We start from the raw sequence: 16,826 nt of genomic DNA, 5'->3' as shown, positions 1-16,826 counted from the left end.
TAACACCTCCGAAAGTTTTGTTCATCTCTCAGCTCGTCTTGTCTTCACACTAGCGTGATTGTAAGATGTAGAATCTGCTAGACTGTTGGTCGATTAGCACACATTCCAAGCCAAGGAAACATAGTTGTTTTAATTTGGGTTGAGGGGTCTATAAGTGCACAAGCAATATAGTCGTCAAAGTCTATGTTTCATCTATGTTGTTGCTCCACTACTAGAAGGCCTGGATAGTACCTTAGTGGAGTCACATAGGAACACAAGGATGGCTCCGCTGCCAGCAAGCCTAGTCAGTACCCCGGCAAAGTTACTTGCATCACCTCCCTGCACAGGAAGCCTTTCTCTTCTTTTTCCTTATTCATTTTTCATTTGAATTTTTTGACTTTTCATTTTTTTCATTTTCATTGTGCATAACACTTATTCATTTCAGAGGCGGAAGAGGGATCTTGACTTATTGAGAGCAGAGGAGGTTGTTCCAGTAGAGAAGTAGTTTATTGTATCTCTGACGTGCTTGTTCAGGTTCCCCCCTCACCTTACTCTACTTGACTAAGCTGACAAGGGTTAACCCAAAAACAACTGACTAGAGAAGGTGACATTAGTTAGCACACAAGCATTATGTTTTAACCAAGGTTCACTTTGAACAGTACATATTTTCCTTCGACGTATCATGGACTAAGAGTAACAAGCTCATCATACAGAGGTAAGATGATAGATAACCAAGTAGTCATAGTTGTACAATCCCTCTTGTACTTTACCCATCTCGTTTCATGAGTCACACATGGTTTCATGCAAACTAGCCTATGAACGAATCAAGTGAATGAACTAGCAATCAATAAAGAAACGAAAGAGAAGAAGAAAAATTAAAGCGAGGTAAGTAAACAAACAAGCAAGAAAACAATCAAGCAAACGAAGCATGTAAGCAAACAAGCATGCAAGAAAACAACTGAGAGAAAACACTACTCCTACTCTTACAATAACGATGCATGGGCCTGATCATGTGAAGTGATATTTCCAATGCAGCCACCGTCCAATTGGTAGACCCATGTTGGTGAAGGCTTGGTCCCCGAGTAACATAGTTGTGCGGACTAGCATACAAGAAAGATATAATAGTGAAGACAGCCACACTTCGTGTTTCAAAGTTCCCATGGGACATAAGTGAGTGCATGTGCATGAAGAATAGTCCATGGACTTATCATGGTGTTGTGTGACACTATGTGCAACTTTGAAGCACAAGCACACTCTTGAATGTGACATGTAAGCAAATGAAAGAAACAAAGATAACTTGCATCACACACGAATGCTTGAAATATAAGACTCCTCCAATGCATTAGCAATGGGATCATGCTGTTTGAGTGGAGGAAATGTGATCTAAGTATTATATTGATCTTGAGTGCATACAAATGAGTGATGAGGAGCCTTGAGTGTTTGAACAATTTCCTAATTGGAAGTGAAACCAACCTCAGGACAGCGAGGGCCTGAAATAACCATCATCTGGGGCTGACATGCCTCAACGGTCTATGGTGTTTTGACTTCGTTGACAGATGGATCTTCGTAGACCAGTGGCTTAGACAGATTAACAACGAGTAAATCAACATCATGATCTGATGATGAGGTGAAGAGATCACGACAACCAAGATCAGAAAATTTAGGATGTTGGTCGGCATCCTCATGATTTGACGAATCACAGAGAGGGGTAGATGAGAAGGAAGGATGTTCACCCTCTGTGTTTTCGGAAAGAGTAGATGAAATATAAAGTGGATTTTCAATGAATGATTGATCCTATCAATTGTTGTATGATGGGCTAACATATGGTGTGCCTTACAAAAGATCAATAATGGGTGCATCTGTAGATGAAGACACACATGCAAAATCATGGATGGCAAGTTCACCAATGATTTTAGGAAAGAATGAAGGGGGCTCGAACGGAAGGGAGTCATCCTTCGCTGAGTGTTGATGCTCAAGCTCCCACTCATACTCTTCAGGAATGAAAGCGCATGTTGGTTGTGCAACACCAACTCCATAAGTGGGTTTTTCCTCATCCACAACAAGTGGAGAGTCTAGAATGGATGAACACAAGACAACATCATCCAGAGGAACACTTGGGTGCAAAGACGGAGGTCGAAAAAAGGAAGGCATATGAGAACTCGAAGGACTCACAACCAAATCTACGCGAAATTTGTGTGGAGTGATGTTGGGAGGGTGTGAAGGTTGAATAGGTGTGTGAACATGATCCTCAACATCACAGAGCGATGGTGGAACTGTTGAATGAGAGGGAGGTAGATAGTCCATTGAGACAGTGCCAGATCCCACATGAGATTGCATAGTTCCATCAACAAAGAAGGTTGACCCAAGCTTGATCTCAAGCTTTCTCTTGGGACAAGCAAGTTTCTTAAGGCAATACTTGAACTAGTCCCAGAGATAAGAAAATTTCATCTGGCTCCTCGGAGCTTGAAACTGTAAGTCCCAAAAGCGCTGCTGAAAATCAATAATGGATTCATGAAGAGCCCTCCATTGCTGTAATAGTTTTCGTTCAAGATGGTCTGGATCAAAATGATATAACGTGTCTTCAATAAGATCACAAAAGTGCTCACATGAGTGAACGGTGTCAGTTGGTAGGCTAAGCACCCAACGAAATGGAGATTCACGAAGTGTGAATGCAAGTAGCAGATCGTCTTGTTCGTCAGTAAACTAATATTCCTCATAAATCATGGAAAGAAAGCTATGTAAGTGCTCAGGCCAGGCCACTTCGCCTTCACCATCATACGTGTGAGTGGACAAGAGATTGAAAAGCTTCCTCAAGATGGAGACATATTCATGATTTGAAAAACACCTCAAGGGAAGAAGAATGCAAGAATCCATGAAATATTTGCAAAGGTTCAAAACCAGATGAGAGGAAATTGCTTGTCATCAGGCCCTCCTTCTAGCACCAAAAATGTTGACAGTGTTGGACCCACCAACATGTGAAGCGGATCTCCCTAGTAAGAAGTCCCAATTACACCTCAGATTGTTTGGGGTAGCAGTCCCAGTAGTGGGTCATAAGGTAATGCCTTGACCGCAATGTCGCATAGAGGCAAGTAAGATAACTCTATTAGTATCAAGAGTGTGAATGATGTAGTGAGTCAAGGAATGAGTATGAGAGGTTCCAACACTTAGAAGGGAGAGGAAGCTGAAGGTGAGTTCCAGGTTGAAAGGATGCGTCTTTAACAACATACAAGGTAAGATAACTCAAACAACACTCACAGATCAGTACAAGATGAGTGTGACGGTTGATATAACAAGGTTTATAGAAACGTCTGTCTGATGTTCGACAGAGCAGTCGACATAGACAGTGACAACACTAACAAGATACGCAACACATTAACAACAAGATTCATATAATTTCATACAAATTAGTTCATATACAAGTACGTAAGTTAAACAACATATATCATTATGGAAATCGGAGTAATCCAACTACAATAACAACATATGCATGAAAATGTGCTAGCTTTTATTATATAAAGAAGTGTAAGTCACAATCATACAATACACCATGTAAACTTGCTAGCCCCATCAGTGGAATGTTACAACCACATCTGCCTGCTCCTCCAAAGAGATGTACTAGACTCCGTGCAGTGGAGAAGCCAAGTTGCATTACAATACTGTCTGAGCCTTCTTCAAGATAGTCTTAGCAGAAGATTAGCTGACCAAAAGCCTATACAATGAGTTATGAGGGACTATTTATAGCAAAGGGTGGGGTAACCCTTGACATTCCCCTTTGTGATAGTTCAACTACCCTCATAACTCTTCACCTACTCTATGACTATTACATCCAACTGTTGAAGCGAACTCCTAGCTCTGTTGCAACCGATGAATTAGTTCAACCCCTTCATCCAACTCGTCTGCTAACATGCACATGGTCTTCTTGGGTATAGTTGAACTGGAAAAACACTGATGCATAGTCTCCGTGCTAATATTCAAGTGTGTGTTTGTGGTCATGCACATCAACTTGATGAAGTGCATGTTCAACCCTAGTTGGACTTGCTTCTTGTCTTTGCCTTGGTGAGTGTGTTGAATGGGATGGATTTCATGTGTGCACTCAAAGACATGCATGCTGTTGGATCCTTTTCATGCGACCAACAACACTGCTCACCATGTTTTCCCTATGTCAGCTGTTGGGATGGATCCTTAACTTGTACTGGCTCAGTTTCATTTGTGACTGCATGTTGTGCCCACTATTGTTCCTGTTCCTGCTGCAACTCATTGGACTGTCTGTGTAGCTTCATGTTCTTCCTGAGTTGCTGCTTCAGCACATGCAACTCCTTCTTTGTTTCATCTTCTATCTTCATGCAATCTTCATGTCGCACTGTCACTTCATAGCCTGATTCTCCAAAGTTTCTTTCATTATCAGTTGATCTGCTTGATCTTGCAACTTTTCTCTGCCTCTATGTTGTTAGCAACGTTCCTCTTGCATTCACTGCGTTCACTTCATTTTTTGTGTTCACCGCATTTGGTGTGCTGCCTTCAACTGTTATTCATGATGCTGCTCACTTTGATGCTGCTGCTTGATGTCCTTGTCCACAAACAACTTGATGTCTTCATGAGTTGGTAAGCCCATAGACACTTGATTGACTACATCCCTAAGTATGCTCTGAACGATGTCTTCATCTCTGCTCTCTTGGAAACCATTGTACATATACTGCTGAGAGGCATATGAACACCTACGATACCTGGTGACATGGCAACACTCATAGCGAGCAATCTATCCATCAAAAACCAAAATGAACATGACAACTAACCTACAACATACCTGGGTGAATAATCATGAAGGTTGCGCTATTTCAGTCGGGAGGTCGGGAGACCGACTGCCAAGACTGCACAAGGCACATTCTGGGCAACTAGTAGACTGACTGACTACTGGAACTGCATAATGTGTAATCCAGTTGGGAAGTTGGCTGATGGGATTGCGCAATGTGTGATTCTAGGTGGGAAAGACTTTTGGCCCAGGGACAGATTTGCACAAATTTTTGGGCCAAGCAGCCACTGACCTCTAGAAATGCTCAAGTCAGTCTAGGAGGCCAATGTTGGACCATAATTTGAAAATCTAGAGAGGAAGGTGAGCCTTCCTTCTCTAGATTGCATAATGTAGCCTTGGTGAAGGAAAAGACTAGGCCAAGATTAGCCCAACTCGCCGACGGGCAACTGAAAGCAAATAAGTTGATGAAATGCATGGCGACACTAAGTGCTAGCAGAAGTGATAAACAGTGCATGAAAAAAATGAATGAAAGATTCGACAAACATATCAACATGCATGTGGGTGAGGCAGTTCGTTGGTTGGGAGAATATCCGTGCAAAATAGTTTCATGCATGCAACAACAGTGAGATAACAACAAAAATTGAAACAGAGCTAGAACAAGCTAGTATACATGTAAACGACAGTAAGCATTCAAAGAAATCAAGCAAATAGTACTCAGACAAGTGAAAACCAAAAAAGTGACAGAAATGCAACACAAGGCATGGGAAGTGAGCTTACCCAAAAATAGTTGAGTTGAATGTGTTGACTACTCCTAGATGTGATGTGGGATGTCAGAGCTACAAGGTTGATGTTAGTAATGAGCTCTGCAGCATCTGGTTGATGAGTTTTGATAACATTGAGGTTGTGATGCACATGCCAAAAATCTAGGGGAAGCGACACTTGGTGGGAGGTTTCATAATTACTCCTTGCATGTAACCTCCGACTACTAAACATAGATCCCTGAAACAAGGGATGCCTTTGCATTTTACCTTGGGAGAAGCAACCTATGCATGCAAGTTTGTTTTGCTCGGTCTCGGAGGGAACCAGTCAACTCAGCTGCACATTCAAGCGACTGCTCGACTACTGGAGAAAATTTTTCTTTTTTTACTGTAAGTTGGGCTGACTACCTAAGAGGATTCGGAAATTTTTGGGTAGAGCAGCTCACTGCTGCCCAGATTTGCACAAATCCTAGGTTGAACAGCCTGTTGATGGATAAAATTGCGCAAATATTGTTGGGAGGGTTCGATGGGAGGATTGCGCAATCCTGGATCCTAGCAGGATGTCAGAGGGAATTGCACAATTCTTAGAGGGAAGACTGGTTTCCCTCCAGAAAATCACAAATTTCACTGGGAAGCTGCTCAACTAACAGCTGGACCAAGTTTGGGTGAGCAATCTGTGAAGGGAAAAGATAAAACTGTGATCGACAGGCTGCCTTTGAGCAAGAAATACACTTAAGCTTGAGGACTTGACGAAGCAAGGCAAGCTGCTATGAAGGTTGGTAGGGAGGCTCCAAAACAGGCTAAGGAAAAATTTTGGAGGGTGGTTGTAGCTGCTACAACAACACCACAAGCACATAGACCACAAGCATGAAGAAGACATATGTAATTGACATGTACGAATGAACAAAACATTCTGCAAATCTAGTTCAAGGGTTGAACCATGCTATCAACCACTCTACGGTATCAGATATCACCCAAAGAGAACAAACACTGGAAATCACCCAATGAGAAGGAAACCTACTTTGATACCACTCTGTAACACCCTTCTCCAACATTTACCCAATCTAACTGGTCCACTGGGGAAAACATGTGACGAGAGGCTACTATGATGTGATTCAAATCTCCATGTATAGTTAAGTAAGTGTAACTGAAAAAACAAACCCAATCTGACCTTACTCAGGAACTATAGACCCTTCAGGAGAAAACCAACACTTCCAGGTGCATAACCCCTGATACAACTTGTCTTTTTGCTAATCTAGAACCCCATTTGCTTCCATGAAAAGCCATGCATGCAACTGGTACCCTCTAGTGGCTCCCACAACAAGGCATGCTAGCGATTGTGGCCTTCTTCAGACAATTCTCTGCTAGCGACTCTGAATTCTGTACCACTTTTCTAGGGTTAGGTTTCAGGCCACTACCAAAAACTTCATGAAACTTCTAGAAATGTTAAATAACCATTAATTAAGGCTACTAATGCAAACATTGGTACAAGGACTTGACCGAACCTCTACTAGCCATGACATACATTTCATCAAGGGATTCCTAGGCCTAATCAAGGATATTCACAATGAGGCTTCACCATGTATCCCACCCCAGGATTCCTAGGCCTTGTCATCAATTGTGAGACAACCATACTCAGCCTCGAATCCATCTGGAAATCCATCTCAACCAAATCAAGAGAACCCCATCACACCATCTCTATCCATAAATGGCAAGGCACGGTTGAAGAACATTGTAACACTTGGCAAAACACATGCCAATTACAACAAAAGAACCAAAACAAACATGCATGTGCATTGCATGTCAAAACTAGCAAGAAAATCATACATGCAACTTGATACTTGCAAGTAATCCGATTGTAGCCTCTTGATCATGCTCTTCTTCGCTTGATCTTTGCCTCCCTTTTATTTTTTTTCCTTCCTTTTCCTTCTTTCCTCCAATGCTAAAGTGCTCCAAGAATGCTCTAAGTGTCCATTGGTATGAGAGAGAGAGAGTAGAGAGAGCTCCAAAACTGAACTGAGAAAAGGTTACTATGACAAAAGGTTGTGAACTGATCTTCATAAACTTTTTTATTAATGAGGCCTCCATTTTCTTCAATTTCCATTATATTCCTTTTTTTTCTTCCTCACATGCAACCTGTGACCTTTCACCTTCCTTTTCTCCTATTTTCCATTATTTTCATAAATAAAATGCCAATTAATGCCTCTTTTCCTTTCCAAAGCCTTTGCCATTGCCTTTACCAATTTCCTTAATCATAATAAACCAAATTAACACCCACACTAGGATGGTTTTTCCCAACTTTCAACTTGGAATAAGTGTCCCATGACCTTGGTTATTATTTTTCCTTTATTAACTTTATTACATGGATTTTTTACTAGGGATGTTACATAAAATTCTGCATTGCAGATTTCAGGAAAGTTGAAACAACTGGACCCTTCTCTCCCCGACCTTTACTTGCTCCTCAATACAATATACGATTTTCTTTGCCTCTCTTCCCCAAGGATGCAATGTTGGTTAAAATTTGATAGTCAAAAAAGCCAAACGCAAAGGGGTTTGGACTGTATTAAAAAAATAGAGTGCTATGTTTTTGTTTATGGTATTCATATCACAAAAACCCTCACCCTCACTACCCTAGAATGCAAAGACACCTTCCTTTGCAGAATTTAAAAAGATACAACACGAATAAAAAAAAAATGGGCAAAACACAACAACTGAAGCCACCAAGGTTTGAAAGTTTTTTAATATAAATCGGTTTGGAAATCCATAAAATTTAAAAATGAGCAGTTTACTATAAATACCTCACATTCCTACTCTTGGACACCATGGTACATTCCTCTGTGAGTTTTGAGACCATTTCAACAAGAACACACAAGATACATGAACAAATCACAACAATTGGAGCTCCAATATTCAGATTCTTAATATAAATTGACTCAACAATTCATAGGTTTTCATAAAATGACTAATATGAATGAACATGGATAAAAATTATGAATTAATAACAGTTCACAATAGAAATGATTAAGGGCAACTACAAAACTTTGATTCATTTAATAATCTCACAACTTACAACCTAACATTGTTGTTTATTATGCCATTCACATAGAAATACTTTCTGTTCACACAGATTAAAGGTACATGCATCTGCGAAACCTCAGAACCGTAGTTGCACAGAAGAACAATGAGTTCCTCTCTTCTCTCCCTCTCTCTTCTCCTCACTCGGGAGCTTATCTCTTCTTTTATCCTCCCCAAATACTCTTTCTTATTATTTCCCAAAAGAAATGGATCATGACAACCAACAGTCACAAAGGGTGAATCGTTTCCCCTTCTCCACAAAATAAGTAAAATGAAAACTATACTTACATTAGAAAATAACTTCTCCATATTATTTCTAAAAATCAAAATTCACATCCTAATGTAAATATTTACAATTTCTTACCATTTAAAAATTCCTCCCAACATTACAATGTGGTCATCCCATCACATTGGTAAGCTCTTGTCCAAACTCTCACATCTTGTGCTCAGCTTATGCACCTGCATCAACTGTTCTAGAGTTTCAAAAGTTTTTCAAAAAATTGAATTTATTTGTCTTCAAAGATACACATTAAATAACAAAAAATCAAGACATGTCTAGTTTTTTTTGGCCAAATATTAATAAAAAAAACTCCAAAACATAAAATAATTATACTACATATTTTTAACATTCAATACATTGGAAAATCATCAATCATTTGTATAATAAAGGTAGTTTCAACCTTAAACCAAGGGGAATATTTATGTCGATTGTAGATTCTGAGAATATGCAAGAATCTAATGACGAGAAGAGAGGTCAAACAATTAACCTCTCCCTTGAATATCAAATTTTGATATATTCCTAGAATCTGCAATCAACATAATTTCAAGATCAACGAAATAACAACGAATATGACATTCACTAGTTAAACAAAACTCACATAGTAACCCCTAACGTCTCATCGAGGAAGCAATGAATTCATATTGATGTAATTGAGGAAATATTACCTATATTCAGAGAGATATACTGTTAGATAATTCTAAATTCGCTTTTTAATAAGGAATTGGTGAGTTCACCAATGGGAGTCACATCCAAATAGAACCAGTTGATGGTATCACCTCTCCATCATCACAGGTGGGCCTATTTGTTTTATCATTTCTCATTATTTCCTCTTGGAAGAGGTATCAATCCCATAAGTGAGAAATGAGCACTCAAAAGAGGAGAGTAATAGATTTTTTAATTTAGTAGGAAAAGTTAGAATCTACTTAATTTTTTATGATGTAATAACAATAATGAAAGTTTTACTTTTAGATGTTGACATTTGTGTTTGTTTAAAATTTGGTAATAATGTTTTATGGTTAGTTTTTAATCTTTTTAATTTTTATTTTCCGATGATAAGTTAGTCTTCGTTTTTATGTATGACTAAATCATATTTTGAATATTAGAATAAAATGTGTATTAAGAAATGAATTAAATTACTATATAATTAAAAAAATGTATTTTTATTTTTATTTTTCAAATTATCATTTAAACGTTTTAGAGTTGACCAATTTGATTAATATATATAAATTGATATCCTTCAACAATTCATTGATTATTTGATAATATACATAATAATTTTATTATTTTATTAAATAAATGTTAAAAAAAAATTAATATTCAAAATTTTTAATATAAATAAGAAAAAAATTAAATTAACAACATTTAATATACATATATTTATTAAAATTTAAATTTCCATTTGTTTATTAAAAAATTGAGATAAAATAAATAATAATATGTAAAAGTAAATAGACGCTTATAGAAAGGTAACCCTTATAATTCAAAACAAAACAAATATAACAGTCAGTATGCCAATTGTTTGTTTCTACCAATCAATGACTCAAATGTCTTAAACTCGGCAGGTATATAAGAAATATAGTGCCAATATTGAATAGGAAAATGATAAATGGAGAGAATCAACATTGAAACTTGTTTATAATTTCCCTCACGTACATCTATATTAGAAAGCGTGCAGAACCATGTTCTTCCATTTTAGAGTATTGAATTTTTTTTAATTTTTTTTAATAGCAATGAGTACATTCCATTAGGTATAATCGCTAATTTTCGCTGCTACTATTTTCTTTGGTAGAACCAATATTTCATAAATGTTATAACGGTCGATATGTCTCCAAAGACTTGAACCCACACTATTTGGGACACAAATCATGAACCATACCGCTTGGTTAAGTTCCTTTGACTGGAGCATTGAATTTTTTAGACAAGTGGGTTTTTTTTTTTTAAATAGAAACCGTTGGCCATTTTCACATAAAACTACTCGAGAATTGAACAAAAATAGTTAGCATCAATGAGCCATTTGACTAGGGTATGTGAGTGCATAGAAAAAAATAGCATAATTACTTAATATTTGGTTAATATAATAGTTAAGTTAAATATTATTTTGCATCATTTTCAATTCAGTTTTAGGATATTTGGACACTTGAAAGTTAAACTTAACTTGGTTTAAGAGTGTACTTTATATGTATTAGTTGCATTGTAATCCAATAGTGATGATATGGTCTAGACATAAAATGATTCAACATGTCATATTCTCCTCATTACTAATGACAATTGATCTGTGGCTTAACACTGGATTGATCCATGATCTCTATTTAAAGGGAAAGGAGGGTCATGGCCAATGATTGATTGTAAGAAGTATCTTATATAAAATATTTTCATTTTCATTAACAAAATTTCCTCACATGACTATGTTGGATGGGGCCATGGATTGTTTCCTTGGTTTTAACAACATAAAGATATTGGTGTTGAGATCTTTTCTCTGGTTGCGTGAGTAGTTATTGAAGGTATTTTTCCTATATGTAATTCTCTATTTACCCGAACATCGTATCAAAGCCCATTTGAAGAATTGTTCCCACTGGTGATCAATATCTTAAGCTCGTGTTGCCACATTTCCAAGATCTCCTATTTTTGTACTATTTTAGTGTGAACGGACTGTTCCATTACATCTAGAATGTTCTTTTAAGCTAATAACACCATTCAATTCATCCAAAAGTTTGTTTATTTTCCTAAGGTAGAATATTTTTGTTATATGTGGAGGTGTACGTTATGAATACATCCTTTCTGAATTTTTTGTTTTTACAAAATTCATATTTCAATTTTCTATTTATATTCCTTGTTTCCTACTCTTTTTGGTCTCTGTATACTCTTTGCCCTGCACTTTGTATGATATTGGAAAATTAGAAATAAAGTGAAAGACATTTTCTTTATTATGTATGCTCTTTGTCTTGCACTTTCTGTGACCTCGACAAATAAGAAACAAGAAGAACACTTGCATTTATTGGGTAAGTTAACCGAGATCTAACCCCATTGTCGTTGAATTTGTGAATATTATTTTAAAATTATTGTTTATTTATGGATGAACACAATTTTTTTATTTAAACACACATTTCAAGGATGAGCTCCAACAACACCACCCTCACCCTCCTTCACTAATATTGTTATGTTTTTGCATTAGTTCACTTGGTTAAAATTTGCTTTATAAAATTGAATAACCATAAAAAAAACTTTAATATTTTTCTAATTTTTCAAGAAGTCCTCAATTATAAAGTAACTTCATTGTAAAAGTGATTCTCACTTGTTTTATAAAAGTGGGTCACTTCTTTATAGAATTAATTTATAAGCAAATCCAGTGAGAGAAAATAATTTTTATTTTTTTTGAATATCCATTACCATATGGGCCAACCTCTATTTGTGAGGTCGTTATTTGCTATTGTTAATGCGCTTTTTTAAAAAGGCATAACTTTCACATCCAAAGATTTTTCTTTCGGTGCCATTTGTTTTAAAACAACATAAATTTTCAAGAGCTTTCCATCCAAATAGTTAGTTTCAACTTTTGAAACCATATTATCTATATATTTTAATATGAAACTCCAAGTAAAATTTTGTTTACTAGTACCAACTATTTCTCATGAAAATCTCACATGGAGGATGTATAAAGAAGTAAAGGATTGTACAAGATAACCTTGGGACAAGAAATGTTCCCAACTTAACTTGATAAGAGAGTCAAATGGGATAATAGGAATGAAAAAACATGGAGATTTATTGGAATGTCCATTTCTCCTTATTTGTGATTTCATATTCAAAGAATTGATGATCTAAATGAAGACTGCGAAAAGTTGAAAAACATATTTTGTGAACTTAATATTATTAGATCTCATCAATGTAACGCACCCAATCCCTCAATTCATGTTAGAGGAATGGGGTAAACATTTTGTTTGTTTGTTAGGTAGCCAACACTTTGCTTTTTCTTCTCGACTCATCGTAAGAGCCTCACAACTTAGGCTTGTAATCTGCGTGCTTTATATATATATATATATATATATATATATATATATATATAGATATATATATATATATATATATATATATATATATATATATATATATATATATATATATATATTTGTATTTATTGGCCAAGCCGAATGCAACATCCTTTACCCTCTGTTGTGGCCCAACACCTTGAAACACAATGCCTTTACGCCTTCCTGGTGGGTCCCAATGGACACTCCACCCCGCTTACCTTCTCCTGTCGATTTTCCCAAGCACACACTTTAACTACGGTTGGGGCCTTTGTTCCATGCTTGCGAGGATGGTGGGACTGTTCCGCTGCCTCCTCATTGGTCTTCCCTTCTGCTCTGACTTGCCACCATGACCTGCCCCACGTCATCCCACTACCTTCATGATGGCTCCTCCTCTTAATGCGCTCCTCTATCTTTCCAAGGTCATAGTGTCGGCTTGACCTGGCTGGTGGGACCCTTCTCCATGAATCAAGTATGCTCTCCACCAACTTGATATGACTTAAATCATCCTGCTAGTCTCTTCTCGATGCTTTACTATGGGCTCCTTGCTTTATGCCTCCAGGGTGATCTCATCAGATTGACTTGACAAGTGGGCCAAATCACAGCCTATAATGCCACGACAATGGTGTTGGCCTTGCCACACACCCACCTTACATCATCCCACAATACCTTGGCTCATGCCCTTGATTCTTCTACTTCAACATTTTGCTAGGGTAAGAATTCTTGGCCACTTGGCTAGTGGACCACCCTTCTGGCCAATGGATTTACTGTCAAGCACATGTTAGCCTGCCTAAGTCATTCGGGTGCATTAACCCAACCTTCTCCACCACCCATGCCTTAAAAAATATTCTAGAGTGAACCTGAATGGTTCGAACTGCCATGAGGGTCCACCTTTGAGAAATCACAAAACGTCCAGGCTGGCGTGTCTGCCAACTTATCTTGACTAGATTCATCGTGGTTGGTCCCCATTGCTTCCCATAACAATCTCCTGAGGTAACACTTCTAGGTTCCACCTCTAAGACATGTCAATACTCTCACGACCAATCATGTTAGGAAAAATCTGGCCACACAATTTGGGGGCCTCCATGCCTAGGGTTACCTTCCAAATGTAGGATGAGGTTTAGCCAAAATGCACCATAAGTTTATGGTGTTTCTTTCCGCGCCGCTTTGAACTAGCACTCTATCTTTGCCATGGCTCGACGAAGGGATCTTGACCCTGCCTTAAGAAATGCATTGGAGGACAATATTTACTACTATCATAAGAGAAAGTCTCGACTTTGCCATGGATTACTGAAGCTAGTCATTTCGACCATATCTCTATCTCAGAGATCATATAGGCCTTTGCGTCAACGTTAGTGATTGACGCCAATGTCAATGGTTTATCAAGGTTCCCTGCGATGCTACCCCTACTAAGCTTGAGCCAATCCAACTTTAAGGGGTTCTTAACCATTCTTGGGTAGGGAATTCAAGGTATGATGGCGTGGGCACTCCAATAACACTTACCTACCACATGCTTGGTGTTGGTTCTCGAAAGGCCTCCACCTCTCCTACCACACGCTGGGAGTACCAGAATCTTTATCAAGCTTGTAAGCAGTTGCATGGTGCTATGTAGAACCTTCTAGGGTCGAACTAGCTACACTTGCGTGTTAGTGGAAGACACCTAGGCTACTGATAATGCATGGATAACAGGCCATTTAGGTAAATAATATAGTATTTGACTGAACCCTAAGAGAAAATCAAACCCCTCAACATTCATACAATGATTGTCATGTAACATAGTAGCTTGTGACTTAGGAAATAAGTTAATGTAATAAATTGCAAACCCTCTTAAGTAGGAAATCTTTCTAAGTAATTTAGTTCATATTAATAAAAAGGGTATTTGTACCTAATGTTCCAAGTTTTTATTCCAACTATTATGGCTTCTGCTATGGCCTATAACATTACATGATGTTTCTTTTTTGTTTATTTAAATGCTATTGTCATGAATCACAATAATGAATAAATTTAACACAAAACCTCATTCCAATGTAAATAAGCATATACATTTGTGCAGTCTAATTAGAAACATTTCTCATTTTAGTAATGCCATATGTACACAGGTTCATGTGTAATTTCCATAACTATGAATTCCATCTCTACATAGAGGTTCATCCACATGCTCATCATATTAATAGTAGAGATGTTTCCCAAGAGAGTTCAAACCATTTCAACCAGAAATGCATTATAAATTTGTCAACATGTAAACATGCACATAAGATCACTTATATTTTAAACTTGCAAGGAAAGTGAATCTGGGACAATGACTCTCCACCCAACCGTAGACAACTGCAACCACACTTATTTGCATTTGTCACCCTCGAGCCAAATTCCAGAGTCTGAGGGGGGTGCTTGCTTAAGATAATTGATCACCATCTACCAACTGAAACGGGGAATTCTAGAGGACCATTCCCTCAATCCCACCAATTGATTGATACCATCTTCTTTAGTACAAGGAGTCCAGAGGTTCTCTACTTCACCCCAAGTGCACGCACAGTGACTCACTCACTTCGAGGAAGTCCAAAGTCGTCCGTAACAACAATGCAATAGCCAAATGTCTTCAATCAAGTATTCCTTTGATGCTAGTTTAGGATTAGCCTCTTTTCAGGTTGTCTAGGGCTCCAGAGCTTACTATCTCAACCCACAACCTCCAGGGAACTGAAGTTGTTACATGACTCTATAGATTACATCCCAACCCACAACCTCTAGGGACCCAAGCTGTTACAGGCCTCTAGAGTCCTTGTCTCAACCAAGAGCCTCTAGGGACCCAAGTTGTTGCAGGGCACCAGAGATCCTATCTCAACCCACAACCTCCAAGGAACCCAAGATGTTATAAGGCTCTAGAAACTAGCAACTAAACCCAAAGCCTCCAGGGAACCTAAGATCCAATCCCCTTCTCTTATGTTCTCTTCGGCTATACGTTGACTCCTAGAGTTCTCTCACTATCCCTAGAATGAGATCTAATTCCTCTTCATGTCTTCCTTCTGCCCTCAACATGTGCTCGAATGATCTTGTTTCTCCATTTTTCCTTTTTTTTTCCTGGATTTTTCCTCCCTATCCCTGTTTCCTTTCCTAGTCTTGTCCTTATTAATTTCTTGTCCTCTTTTCCTTATTTTTGTTTTCAAGTAACATGGGATTTGTGCGTTCTCTTGCAGCCCATTTAAATTGGGAACCATTCCATTAATTCATGCACCATCCAATGTTTAATGGTTGTCCTGCAATTCGTATTTTCTGCACAAGAAAACCTCTACATCCTAGGAAAGGAATCCTCCTCCCCAACTCTAGAATCCATGTCCCTTTGACTCAGTTCTTCTTTTTAAAAAATTCATATATTTATAAAAACATTTTACAATTCATTTTATGAGATAACCATGGGTGGGGTTGTCACAATCCCCTCCCCCTTGATGGAACAACACACTTAGTGTTCTTTCACAAATATGCAATACCAAAAGTAAAACAAAAAACATATTGTTTCTTGAAGCTTTATATACATATCTCTATACAATATTTACAATCATATACATACTTACTTTAACCAACAAAAAAGGGGGTAATTTTATTTCATGGCATCAGCCATTTCCCAAGTGGCCTCCTCTAGCCCAAAGTGTTTCCACTGCACCTTAACTTTCTCCATGGCTCAATTATGGAGCATAAGACTCCTCTAGTCTAGAATGCACGTTAGCTTTGGCTAGAACCCTCCCCCTGGTTCCACCTTCAACAAAGACCAATCAATCACATGATTAAAATCCCGTAGATATATTTTAAGCAAAGAGACATGGAAAACATCATGGATTCAAACTGATGGAGGAAAAGCAAACCTATAAGTCACTGGTCCAATCCTCTCAAGAATTTCAAAAGGCCCACAATACTGTGGTGCCAACTTGGTACATGTCACAATCATTAGGGAACTGTTCTTAGGTTTAATTCTC

The sequence above is a fragment of the Pinus tabuliformis genome, chromosome J, assembly GCF_031772625.1.
Source record: "Pinus tabuliformis cultivar Carrire ecotype Pingquan chromosome J, CPIR1, whole genome shotgun sequence".
NCBI classification, from domain to species: Eukaryota; Viridiplantae; Streptophyta; class Pinopsida; order Pinales; family Pinaceae; genus Pinus; species Pinus tabuliformis.
This window is presented reverse-complemented; position numbering follows the sequence as displayed.